The following is a 14182-nucleotide window of genomic DNA, read 5'->3' as shown; positions in this document are numbered from 1 at the left end:
GAAAAGTGAAAATTTAATGAGGTTTGCTTTTCAGGGACATTTTTACCTCAAGCTTCTATTTATTTGTGACCTTGGTTTAGCTAATACCAGGAAGAGTTGTCCATGTAATGCAACAAGTCCTTCAGTTTTCATTAAAATAACACAACCAGGTACAGAAATCTTAACAGTTCAATGTCATGAACGTCTCAAGAGATGTTCAGAAAAATAGAACATTTTTCTCCAAACAGGGTTTACGAGTTCAACACGACAGGACGAGACGTGAGCTGGACTCACAGTCAGATGAAATAAAATCAACTGATTGTGAAGGCAGGAGTCAAGATATTATTTATTATAATATTTGTGAATAAGCAGTATGTGACTCTATCTATCATTCATCTGTGTTCTATATTAGACGCTGGAACAAGAACTCATCACTGTAGTTAATACATGTTAACAACGTGGACCTAATTAAAAATACAGAGAAATGTTCATATGTACCTTTTCATCTTTAGAGACATTATTGGTAAACTTCCCAGTTACCTTCATGAAATGGTTTACCTGTTTCTAACAGCTACTGGACCAGATGATCTACATGGGAGATCTTCTGGGTTTGGAAAGATAAACATCTGGAAACACTGTCTTCATGTCAGGCATTCAAGCGTCACATTATGAGGAATGTAGTTGTTTAAAATAGTCGAGTTTTATCTCGCTCATGTTTCTCAGATCCTGTTTTGTTGTGCTGGATGTGACTGTTGTAAATTCATGTGTTTCTATGTGTCACAGCTCGGCTCCTAGGCCGCGACAAATATGGGAGACCAGACGAATTCACCAGTGTGGACAAGTATATTTATTCACAAATAATAAATGAAAAACAGAAGAAACGTGGAGGTCAGTAATCTGTGGTGTAGCATGAATGGGTGTGTGTGAGTATCAGCAAGCAAAGGCAACACAGCCGCGCCATGGTGGGAGAGGAAGAGAAGAGAGAAAGCTCCGTGGAAAAGCCATCCTTTATACGAGAAACCACACCGGGTCCAGGTGTGGCTCATGAAGCAGGTGACGACCCTCCGCCCTGCTCTGGATCATGCAAAACAAAGAAAAAAACAGAAAAACGAACCAAAAGAACACAGGAACACCTAGTAGAGCAGAGGGGTCGTCAGTTGTAAATTCATGTGTCTCTGTGTAACTTTGTGACACCTATTGAACACCGCCATTTTGGCCAGAAGAGAATTTCTGGTAAAATAGGTGCGACCGTGGCAACAAACTTCAGGTGTCCTTTTCCATGGTGGACCACCAGAATCTCCTTTGCTTGAGGGCAACGTGAACGACTCCACTGGGAAGTGCATCAGATTAGCAGCACAACCACTGGGTGCAGAATACTGAAGATGAGACCACTTTTACCTACTGCAGAGTGTCCCAGGAAGCAGAGCAGACGATGCATGGGGCCGAGCAGGATCTCCTCTGAGGGTGTCCTCTGCTTAAAATGGAAACAGGGCATCCAGCTTCGAGTTTTTCGTGGTGAAAACTCCTCAAATGTAAAAAAAAAAGTGTTTCTATCCGTTTTCATTTTATATACTTCAGTGTGTATGGAGGTTTCCATTTTTTTCCACCAAAACATCCAAAAAAAATGTACATTCAAGATCAAAACACAATGTAAAGTTAATGGATTCCTTCCTTGAGTTCACATATGCATGAGATTCTTTTAAGTCATTGGCACTACCGCTCCAAATGAAAAATAAATCATCTATATACCTCCAATAATATTTAATAAACTTAGAATAAGGATCATACGGTGAGCCCATAGCTGAGCCCCAATGTTGAAGATAATATTGGTTGAAACTTACAACAATTTTTTGTCAGAACTTCCTTAGTTAAAGATAACAAAAACTCAGTGGAGGGATTCAATTCAGTTCTGAAATTCAAAAAATACCTCAGAGCTTCCAGACCGTCTTTGTGAGGTATACTGGGATACAAACTAGAAACATCCATAGTGCATAGAAAATCATTACAGTCCATCACTCATTCAAAAACTCTGTGGTACCTTTAAGATACGAGGCCAATACATATACCAAATATATATACTTTGACGTGGGGTCTGTATGAAGAGGGATGTATACTTTTCTCTGGCTCTAAAAGATTAGAGGGCAAAGTCTGTCGTTTACTGTCTGCACATAAATCCATAACATCCCTTTCCACTAGTCACCAAAAAAAAAAAAAAAAAGAGTAAACAAATCTTTTCTACTTCCAAGTCTGATATGTATCCTGTCTGCGCTGGTAATCAGACACTCACACATTGAAGACTGAAGATGTCGCCCTCTCATACCTTTTCAGCTTTTATATATTAACAAACTGCTACTGATCAAAATATAGTATTGCTGCATATTGATCTTAACACTTAAATCATGTAGGTTACACTCTAATATTTTGGGACAAAAATGAAGAATAAATTGCATTTCTACCTGCAAACATATTAAAAGGGGGCGTATTAATTGATATGAAGTGATTTTCTGTTATTTTTACAGTTGTGGTGTTGAATGTTAAACATGGTCAAAGGTCCAAAACTTGAGTTGAAGATGTAAAATGCTCCCTGCAAATCAAAAGTCAGAGTTTCATCCTGCTCTGAATGCTCCATTTGCAAAGTTACCTCTACTTCCTCCTCGTGATGACATCAGATTGTTTGCACATGCCCACAAACGGCTGTCTGTTTGGTAGTCGTTGTTGCTAAAGTAGTTCCACAGGGTGTTAACGTGGCTCACTCTCATATTTTAGAAAGGATTTGGGCTCCAACATGTACGGATGTGTTTGAGAAGTTGACATTTGGAGTAAAGAAGGAGAAAAAGAAGTGAAATCCTGCTACTATAGTTTGTTTACGTAGCCTCTGAAGCCAGAGGAAGCTTCCTAAAGTTGACCAATCAGAACAGAGTGGGCGTATCAGGAGGGGGGGCCTTAAAGAGACAGGAGCCTGAACTGAAGAGCTGCATAAAGGAGTTTTTTAACTGTAAATTATGAAAAAATATTCCAGAGGAGCCCTAGAACATAAATATAGATCTGGAAATGTGCTTTAAAGTTCCCTGCTGTTTTGTAACCTAAAGGGTGAACAAAGCTAAAGACTTGAAAACTCAAAACACTCTTGGTGCTATTTAGGGGGTTAAATGTTAATTACAGCACTTAACAGTGGTTTTCATGCTCTTAAATAGAAGTAGAATGGAAATGCTACCAGCATTTAATCAGGATCACTATATGAAAAGAAAGAGTCAAAGAGTGAAGTCGAAGACAGGATTTTATAGATGCTTGAGATTCTAGCCTTCAGCCTAAGCTTCCTCCATGGTACAGCAGCAAAACAGCTGGAAGACGAAGACGATCAGTGTGAAGTGTGTCCTGACAGGATGAGTTTTATCAGCGCACAATTGTGAATTACTCTTAAATCAAAAGGGAAATTTGACCGTGTGATGATATGCGTTTTATAGACACAGACTCTCAGTGAGCAGTGTTCTGGTCGGTAAGCTTACGCTCTCACCTCAACTGAGCACTGACCTGATTTGTAAACCTAATAAATTGAAATTTCAGACCCCTGGGTACACTGCAGCAAAGCGCAACTGATTTATTGCCATATTTATGGGATATGAAAGCATAATTCTAAACAGAATTCACACAGTGCCTGCGCTAAAACCTTTTCTGCCACTCAGAAGCTTGGAAACTCGGGTGTAAAAATTCTTTCTGACTCTGGGACTTTGGCAGCCTGGAGAGATTATCTGAGGCTGAATTTTGAGGTTCATTTGGTTTTTCATCTGTCAGTGGGGTACCAACAGGAGGAGGACTGAAGAATCTCACCCAGCTGAAACAGCCTCTCATCTAAAGTGGTCAAAAGTTGTATTCTCTGTGAAGAAGGAGAAATGTTGTCTTATTCTCATGTCTTAGCTAGTTTGCTAACGTTAGCCACAGGTACGCCTACATTCAGGAGTCACCTGACGCTGGTTTAGTTCAGAGTTGCAGGGTGTGTGAATCGTGCAGCTGAGGCCGGGACTTCTGAAGTGCTGTGTGCAGTCACTGAAGCTACGCTAACGCTAGCTCTTGGATGGTCAGTAAATCCTTCCAAACTGTTTCCTGTCTGCTTGTTAAACCACAAATATCTCATTTCCTGTTTCTACATGTGTTAAATAGATGCAGCGTGTATCTGTGGAGGATTTTGAGTTGTTTAAAGGAAACTTTGACGGAGCTGATGGCTGAGTAACGAAAGTAATGAGTGATGTAACGTTACTTAGTAATGAGTAAACTTATGTAATTACTTTTGTGGCTCTGGAGGAGCTTCGTCAAGTCTTGATGAACCGTGATGATGCCATCGGACATCATATGGTGAGACTATTGTCACGTCCTGCCTGGACTTTGTGTTTTTGTTCTTTTGGTTTTCTCTGTTGTGTGTTCCTCCTGTGCTCATGTGCACCTCCTCTCATCTGCCCTGCATCACCCTTGTTGGCAGCCCTGCTCCTATAGTCTAGTGTTTTCCCCAGTTTATCAGCTCCCAGTCTGCCGGTGTGTTGTGCCACCTGTTGTCTGATTATTTTAGTTCCTGTTTTATTTTGAAATGTTTTCTCCTTGTGTCTTGTTACCTTCACTTCCTGTGTTTTCCCGCCTTTGTTGATTTCCTCATGTGTTTCACCTGTATCTTGTTTCACTCACCTGTGTCCTCTTTGCTATCACACCCTGTGTATTTATAGTCCAGTTTTCACTTCAGTCTCTGTTGAGTCGTCTGCATTTGTTCTGCGTTTATGTCCTGTGTTTGTCCGGTGGTTATGCTCACTGTTCCTGGTTCCAGTGTCTCAGTGTCTCCTGTGACTTTCAAATTTTTTCATTAAATTTCTGCATCTGATCCTGCCTGCCTGCCGTCTCTTGCATTTGGATCCACCTGCTCCACTCACCATCCTGACAACTATACGGTTATATCTAAAACTCAATGTTTCAAAATGAGGGTCAGAGAGTTTGACAGACATCAACAACAACAACAACGTTGTCAACTTGCATTATGGGAGGCTGAGAATCCAGTGTTTTACAGCTCAACCCAGAGAGGTTTCTCTCTGGGTTGAGCTGCATCTCTCTGCATCTTCAGTTTTTACTGTATCATTAGAGTTCTGTCTCATGCAGTTCCTCAACTTTATGACAGTGCAACACTGAGATACAAGAGTGCTTTTTCAATGCAGATGCTGTGTCTGTTGCTATCACAGTTATTTGTTCATATCAGCAGTATAAAACAGCTAAATACTGTATCTTATTATATTATCTTAAATACTGTTATTTGCCTTCATCCAGTTCATTAATATAATCACAGATCAATCAATCACAGATGTTGTAACATTATTAAACCTGTTGGTGGTCCAAACAGAAAGACAAAACTTTTTTTTTACTATTTGCTCACAGACAACATCAATTGATCATAAAGAAGCTGGACAAACTTCTACACAGTAATATGTGCAACTGTCACATCCTAATATTTGGTGTTTGTCCCCAGACTGCTGCTCAAAATAAGTCTGTTCTGTTTAAATTTGTCTCATAAAATCAGCTTAAAAATGAAGTGACATCAGTTTCAAGAATACTGTGCAGGCTGAAACACACAGGTGTGTAAATATATGTGTGAGTTTGTGATTGATGAGGGGAAAGGTGGAATACCTGGTATCTGTTACACATTAAGCCCTTTATGTGTTTATTAAGAAAAGAACACTAAATATTCAGTGTAAGCTCTAACCTTGTGACAGGCTGGACACACACACACACACACACAGAGCTCCTGACAAACAGCTGTGATGGACTAAAGAGGTAAAAGATAAAATGTCAGATGAATCTCAGCGGCCAGCTCATCTCTCTGAATCTCTCCCTCCTTTGTTCTCTCTGTCCATCTCTTTCCTTTCTCTTGCTTCCTCTCTTTCTGCCTCTCAGGAGTTTTAGTGTCTTGCTCAAGGACTCTTTTGTAAGAACAGTTGTCTATGGCATCATTCACAAGGACGAGTCAAAAATAAAGAGAACTCAGCTGAACCAGAACAGCTCAGTCAACACTGGATCTTCCTGAACACATCTGTATGAGACATAATCAGCTGTGGAACCCGATTAAAACAAAACTTTTACAATTACGCACATTTCTCAATACTGAGTACGTCTTTACTTCATACCGGCAGCACAACAGAGATCTAAACTGTGGATCACCTTTCATTGATTTGATACAAAATGTATTCAATGACCACATCTGTCAAAATTTTGCATTTTCTCACTCAAACTCAAATCTCTGTGTATTTACAGCCCATTTTGTGCTTACATACTGTTGTCAAAACTGTTAAATTTACATTCAAAAACCCAACATAAGACAAAATTACTGTAAATTAAATGCAATTTGCTGAATTATGCTTCATCTATTGTACATCTATAAAAGACTTTTCTGTTTGCTGTTTTTTTTAATGATTGTTTTTAATTATTTTTAAATGTTCTTTAATAATGTGTTCCTTTTGAACTTTGTCTTGGTGCTTTTAATATTTTATGTAAATCACAGTGAATTGCCTTGTTGCTGAAATGTGCTATATAAATAAACTCGCCTTGACAAATGTTGTCAGTAGAGCTGCAACAATTAGTCGATTGACAGAATCACCAACTATTTCGCCAATCGATTAACATTGTTGACATTCTCTTGTTGCATATGAATATTTTTCTGGTTTCTTTAGTCCTCTATGATTATGAATATCTTTGGGTTTTGGACTGTTGTTTGGGAATAAAGACATTTTAGGTTGCATCTTGGGCTTTGGGAAACAGGGATTGACATTTTTCACCTTTTTCTGACATTTCATATATCAAACAACTACTCGATTCTGAAATATGGATGAAGTGTTTTGGTTGCATTAGAACATTTTGAATGTAAGATTAAATGTTTCGCTGAGCTGCATTTTGGTAAAGAGAGCTGTGTGAATAGTTTTGAAAAAGTGAACTTAATATAGAGAAATCTGTGTTAACTAATGATAAAAAACTATAAACTAGTATTTTTTTTTATCATGAAATATGTTTTTAATGTGCAGGCTGAAAGTTGACTGCTTGTTGACCTGCACTTGTGTGTGCAGACATTGCCGAAATTATTGGTACCCTTGCATTTTACTAAAATAATGCACCATTTGCCCTGAACAGTGTTGAAATTAAAAGATATTTTATTATCAGTGCATGTTTATGTTTGGTTTGCAGTGGGACAAAATAAAAGTTGTGAAAAATAACTGAATTCATGTTTATTCTACAAAGATGTTCTAAAATAGTCTGGACAAAATGAATGGTACCCTTTAGAAGCTGTAAGAAATAATTGATTTGTAGTGATACTTTAAGCAAACTGTTGCTTAAAGTGTTTTCAATCTTATAATCACTCATCCAGCCAGTTTAAAAGGAAAACATTACTCACTCTGCTGTTTTGTGCCACTGTGTGCATCACATTGAACATGGAAAACAGAAGGAAAACTAAAGAGTGGTCTGAAGACATTGGAAAAAAAGTTAATAGCCAAGCATGGTCAACATCACGGTTACAAGACCATCTCCAAAGAGCTTGATGTTCCTGTGACCACTGTTGCCAATATTATTGAGAAGTTTAAGGCCCATGGAGCTGTAGCCAACATCTCTGGACGTGGTCACAAGAGGAAAATTGGGCCGAGATTGAACAGAAGGATTGGTTGAGTGGTTAAGAAAGAACCAAGTAAAACTTCAATACAGATCCAAGCTGATCTTCAAGTTCAAGGTTTCAAGTTGCACCATCTGTCACTGTTTGACTGAAAATGGGCTCCATGGTAGAAGACCCAGGAAGACCCTACTTCTAAGAGAGAGACACAAAAAAGCCGGACTGGACTTTGGCAAAATGCATGTTGACAAGCCACAGTCCTTCTGAGAGAATGTGCTTTGGACAGATGAAACAAAATCAGAGCTCACCAGCCCAGATGTTTACAGAAGAAAAAATAAGCCTTAAAAGAAAAGAACACCACGCCTACTGGAAACATGGAGGAGGCTCAGTAGTGTTTCCGGGTTGCTTTGGGGGCACCTTGAATCTGTGCAGCACAATAAAATCAGAAGACTATCGAGGCGTTTTGGAGCGAAACATACAGCACAGTGTCAGAAAGCTGTGTCTTAGTCACAGGTCATTGGTCTTCCAGCAGGATAATGACACCAAACATCCATCAAAAAGCACCTAAGAGTGGATGAGAGGAAAACGTTGGACCATTCTGAAGTGGCCTGCTATGAGTCCTGATCTGAATCCCATTGAACATCTGTGGAAAGAGCTGAAACCTGCAGTTGGGAGATGGCACCCATCAAACCTGAGAGAACTGGAGCAGTTTGCTCAAGAAGAGGAGGCTGAACTACCAGCGGAGAAGAGTAGAAACCTTGTTCAGAGTTACAGAAAGTGCTTGACTGCAGTTATTACCTCCAAAGTCTGTCCTACAAAATATTAAGTACCAATATTTTTGGCCATGCCATTTCCATTTATTTTATTGTATTACATAATATGTTAAGTTGTAAATCAAAAGTTAAGTTTCAGTTATATTCAATGTGAAATAAAGAATGATGGATATCGTATACATCTGTCAGTTTCAACTTAATACAGAGAAAATGAAGTTTTTTTTTAAAAAAAGGTGGAAGGGTACCAATATTTTCAGCCATGTCTGTATGTATACATGTGCAATATATTACATATAAAGTAGGTTTCCAACTATTTTTTTCATTTTATTCAATCAAACTTAAATCAATCTAACACCTTTCAAAAAAGTGCTTGACAAGTGGTTAACAAATGCACCGGCTGGTAAATATGGATTGAGAGACTAATGCACACCAAGGTACAAATAAAATACCAAAATTAAAACAAGGTGATTTCTAAAATGCAAATAAATAAATAAAAAATAAAATAATAATAGATCAGAAAGAAAATTATTTAATTAAGTCTGCTTTAGAAGAGTTAATTGGATTGAGATAAATAAATGGTAAGAGTTAAAATAATAAAAGAAAAAACAAGCAGTTAAGTCAAATTAAAATTATAAAACAACAAATAGATTACAATAAACAGTAAAATGGTAAATGTATAGTAAATATTTTCAGTTCCTCTGGAAGGCTGTTGCTGCGGCTCAGAGCATAATGGCTGAAAGCAGCATTACTGAAGGTTTTCATTCTGTTTTTTGGAACAGCTTAAAGAGACCAACCAGAGGATCTGAAGGACCTTCCTGGTTCATATATTAAAAATAATTTCTGATCATTCGTCTGGTGCAAGACCATGTGATGCCTTATAAACTAATAAAAGAATTTTTTAAATCAGGTGTAATGTGAGCTCTCCTTTTGGTCTCGGTCAACACTCCTGCAGCAGAATTCTGGATTAATTTCTAATTAAAAAGCTGATTTTTTGTATTCTTCGTCATTACGTTACATTAGAGCATTACAATAGTCTGGCCTGCTAGTTATAAAAGCGTGCATTAGTCTCTCTGTGTTGCTCACAGAATCACATAACTAGCTAGTCAGTTTTGGCTGAGTAGTCCTCAAAAGTAGTAGCACACAAAATAACTTGATTCCCTCCGTAAGACCGACACGTTGAACGAGTGTGAATGGTCTCTGATGGACATCAGTCTCTCACTTTGTCTCCCTCTCTGCTGTTCGCAGGTGAGGATGCAGTGCATGAATCATGGATAGACTGCTAGGACTCACACTTGGTCCCCCAATAAGGGGCACAGGTACACACATATATACACACACACACTCACACACTCACACTCTCTATCTCCGACCCCCTGCAGTATAAATTATTCAGTGTGGTATCAGAGAAAGGTCTTCCTCAGAGTGCGAGGCTGCATTTACACCTCAGCTGCTCCGACCTCAGCATGCAACATGTGATTCTCTAGTTGTGTGTGTGTGTGTGTGTGTGTGTGTGTTCATACCTTTCTAAATCAAAGTGTAAGTCTGTGTGTCTCCCGTTCTGGCAGAGGTGGGGCTCTGTCTGTGTGTGTGCTTGCATGCGTCACTGTGTGTGTGTGTGTGTGTGTGTGTGTGGCTCGATACAAACATTTGAATCCGTATGTGTGTATGGCTGTTTGTGTTTATCAGTGTTTTCTCACATGTATGTGCATCTCTGTGTGTGTATGTGTGTGTAAGGTGCAGGGTGCAGTCATTAAGTATTCACCCTGTGGTCACACAGGAGGCCTTAACAGAATATTAACAGCAGGTTGACGTTACCGGTGACATATTTCCAACCTGAAAACCAGCAGCACTTGTTTTTTTTTTGCAGATCCAGGGTCATGTTGAAAATAACACATTAAATTACATTCATGTGGCAGACAGTGCATGTTTCCATCAAATACTGTTATGTTAGTAGATTCTAGGACATGAGGAGACAACAAAATCAGTTGAACATGAGACACATTGTGTTATTTCAAAGGTGAAATATGCTTTTTGTGATTTTCTTTATATACTGTTACAGTGTTGGATGTTGAACTTGAGGTAAATATATGTAAAAATGCTCCCAAGTCAAAAGTTATTTCTACTTCTTCCTTGTTTTGGCACTTGTTTGTACGTGCCCACAAACGGCTGTCCGTTCTGAAGCTCTTCTTGTTGTCAACTTTCATATTTCGGCTCTGATTGGGACTCCAAATTGTACAGATGTATTTGATAAGTTGACATTTTGAGGAAATATTGAGACAAAGAAGTGAAATCCTACTACTACTGTTTGTTTTACGTAGCCTCTGGAACCGCTGGAAGCTTGACAGTCAGAGTAGAGGTGACTCATCGGGAGGCGGGCCTTAAAGGACGACTCCACCTGTACTCCTTTCTGGGTTTTTCAAATGGGAACACCCACTCAGTTGTTAGCAAAAAGAAGTGACGTGGGTTAGAGCCAGAGTGCTGATGCCCCCCTTCCGCCTCACACACACACACACACACACACACACACAGGTTATTGACAGTGTCTTCCTAACATACTCGCTCACTGTGAGTTAGAGCATGAAAAATGATCAGAGCTGTACTACGAGCGATGTCGCAGCGCTGAGTCCGAGTGTGTGAGATTCAGGCAGGTCACACAGGATTCTGCTCTGACCCAGAGCTGTTTACTGGCAGGAGGAGAGCTCGGTGTTTATTTTTTTAAATTTGAGCAGCAGCAACAGTGAGTGCTCTGTCTGTGTGTGTCTGTTAGCACGTTTAGCAGAGCAGCAGTAACACCTGCAGAAACCTATGTCAGGTCACACAGGGAAAATTTGAAAAAATTTGAATTTTTGGATTTGAATACATATGGAACACTTATGTGAAGCTACAGAATGACATAAAAAAACCTCAGAAACTAAAAAAATAATGTACTCGCCCTTTGAAGAGGCTGAACTGAGGGGCTGCATAAGACAAAGTTTTTTAACTGTAAATCATGCAAAGATATTCCAGTGGAGCCCCAGAATATAAATATAGACCTGGATATGTACAAAGACGTTATCATATGTAGTAGTAACCAAAACTGACTGATATTTGTATTCCCATTGTGTTTTATTTATAAGGTAATAATGAGATGATTTATGATTATTTATGAAAAGACACCTTACAGTTACTGTACCAGAAACCCTGAGAGGTACAACCATGTCACTGAACACCTTAGGAGCTTATTAAAGCATGTATCTATTTATTTTATTGTTATTATTATTGTGTTATATTTAATATCCATGATTATCTATGGATATACAGTATGTTCCTTTCTTTTGCCGTCTCCCGGTTGGTTATCTGCTTCTGCGACAACCCAGTTTACCCACATTAGGGATTCATCTGTCTATATATCTCTGTCTCTCTCTCCCTCCCTTTCATCCATCCCTCCCCATCCAGCATTTGTATTCATGTATTCCCAGCTCTCGCAGTGCCAGGACTGCTGGCTGTTTGATCTCTTCTGTGGCACCCAAAGGTCCCTGAGCACCCGTCTTTGTTGTCTGCCTCCTCTAAGTGGCATCACCCTCCCCCCTACAAAACCTCACCTAGTAGGTGTCAGCATCAGTGCCGGACAACATGTTGGATCTATTATTCAAACGTCTCTACAAAGAGGAATGACTGTAAAAATAATGAGTGTCTATGTGATAGGCAGGCAGGCAGGAAGCTGCTAAATATACCATCAGCATCCGGTTTTACCAGGTACCCAGTAAAACCTGTCTGATTCAGCTATTTCGCTACTTTCCGCTTGCAGTCACTGGGCGTCCTGGTCTCCAGACAGGAAATGTGACATATAAATATGGTCTGGGCAGTGAAAGAATTAGATTTCAGGCTCAAGCTGCTGAAAAAAGTTTTTCTTTTGGAGGAATTTGAAAGACTTTAGAGCACCTTAACAATTCATACTGAGAATTCATACCAGGAAGTAATCAACTAACATAGAGAGATAAAAAAAAAGAAAGACAAAGGACAAGAAGACCAAAAAAACAAAACAAAAACATACATATATACATATATACATAACCATGTACATACAGTTTATGCATACACACATGCTTCTCTAACTAAAAGTACAATATCTCAAGCTGGGGCCTACTTACATCTTACTGTACTAATGGATCCCATATTTCCTGAAATGACTCCTGTTTGTTTTGTATGTGTATGTATGTATATATATATATATATATATATATATATATATATATATATATATATATATATACACACACACATTTTTCTAATGCCATATAAGACACCATCTCCTTAATCCACTTACCTATAGATGGTTTATTTCTATTTTTCCAGTTAAGGGCTATCAGCCTGTTTGCTTGCAAAATACACATGTTGATGAATCAACCAATCTTTATTTATATAGAGCCAAATCACAACAAAAAGTCATCTCAGGGCACTTTTCACATAGAGCAGGTCAAGACCGTACTCTTTAATTTACAGAGACCCAACAATTCCCCCATTAGCAAACACTTGGCGACAAACTCTCCTTTAACAGGTAGAAACCTCAAGCAGAACCCGACTCTTGGTGGGCGGCCATCTGCCTTGACCGGTTGGGTTGAGAGAGAGATGTTGATAAGCACATATTGACTCTTTTTTATATTTAGATTTTAAGGGTATAAATTAATGATAAATACTGTAGGTTCAAAGGGGAGGTGTACTGAAACCAACTGTGCAATACTAACTCTTTCCAGAAATTCCTTATCAACCTACATTCCTATAAACAATAATAAAATAAATATAAAACTGCTCCTTTAAGTAAGGCTCTTTTGTGAAACGGCCTCCTGATCTGAGGATAGTTAAACCTGATCCGAAATGCAGACGACGTGAACAAAACCAAACAAAGAGAGAACATAAACACTGGCAGTAGATGACGCTCCACCCATTAACAAGCAGCAAGTTGCCAGACCTGAGTAGACTGAATATAATTTGGACTTGGCTTGAATCGCCTTTTAATTTAAAACAATTCAATACAGCACCGCTAATCAGCCTCCCAAATGACCACAGAGTTGGACCATTACCTCTCTGGTATCTTGTTTGGTCGCTCTCTCCAAGTTTGGTATTGTAGCACTGTCATATTCCCACAATTGGCTTCCAAAAGTAGGCGTGATGTCACAAATCCTGCTCGTAAGCCCCGCCCCTAAAACATGTGATTCTCAGTGAGCAGAGAGAAACTTTCCACTTTCAGCAGATAAATATGAAAACAGCCTTCTAGTGTCAAACTCTGCACATACATCATTCTGCACAGTGAAGCTCTAAAATATTCAACTGAAGGAACAAGAAGGAAAAACAAATATTTGAGTGGAGGGGCACTCTACTCTACTTCTCTGTCTGTCGACACACTTCACACATAAAGTGCATCACTTCCTGAACATCACAGTGGTTTTTAATGTGAAGACCTTACTTACAGACACCTGCTGTTCAGAGCATCAAGTGCAAAAGCTTTCATGTTTAATTACTATTATGCCACATTAATCCGCATCAGAGAGCAGCAAAACAAAAATGTCATGATTATCACTCTTAACGCTCTAAAATGACTCATAACTTTTAACAGTCAGCCTTAATGTGCTCCGCTTCCTCGCCAGCAGTCATTTGTAAGAAGTGGCAGGATTTTATTTATTATATTCTATTTATTATAGTGTTTTATTATATCATTATTATATAACGGCTGATAATAATGGTTGATGATGGCTGAGAACTCAACTCTGAAGGAAGCACAGAGGGCAGGAATGTGGGTAAAGAGACACTGCCGTACCCAACAGATCTC

The sequence above is a fragment of the Thunnus albacares genome, chromosome 6 (assembly GCF_914725855.1).
Source record: "Thunnus albacares chromosome 6, fThuAlb1.1, whole genome shotgun sequence".
Classification (NCBI taxonomy): domain Eukaryota; kingdom Metazoa; phylum Chordata; class Actinopteri; order Scombriformes; family Scombridae; genus Thunnus; species Thunnus albacares.
This window is presented reverse-complemented; position numbering follows the sequence as displayed.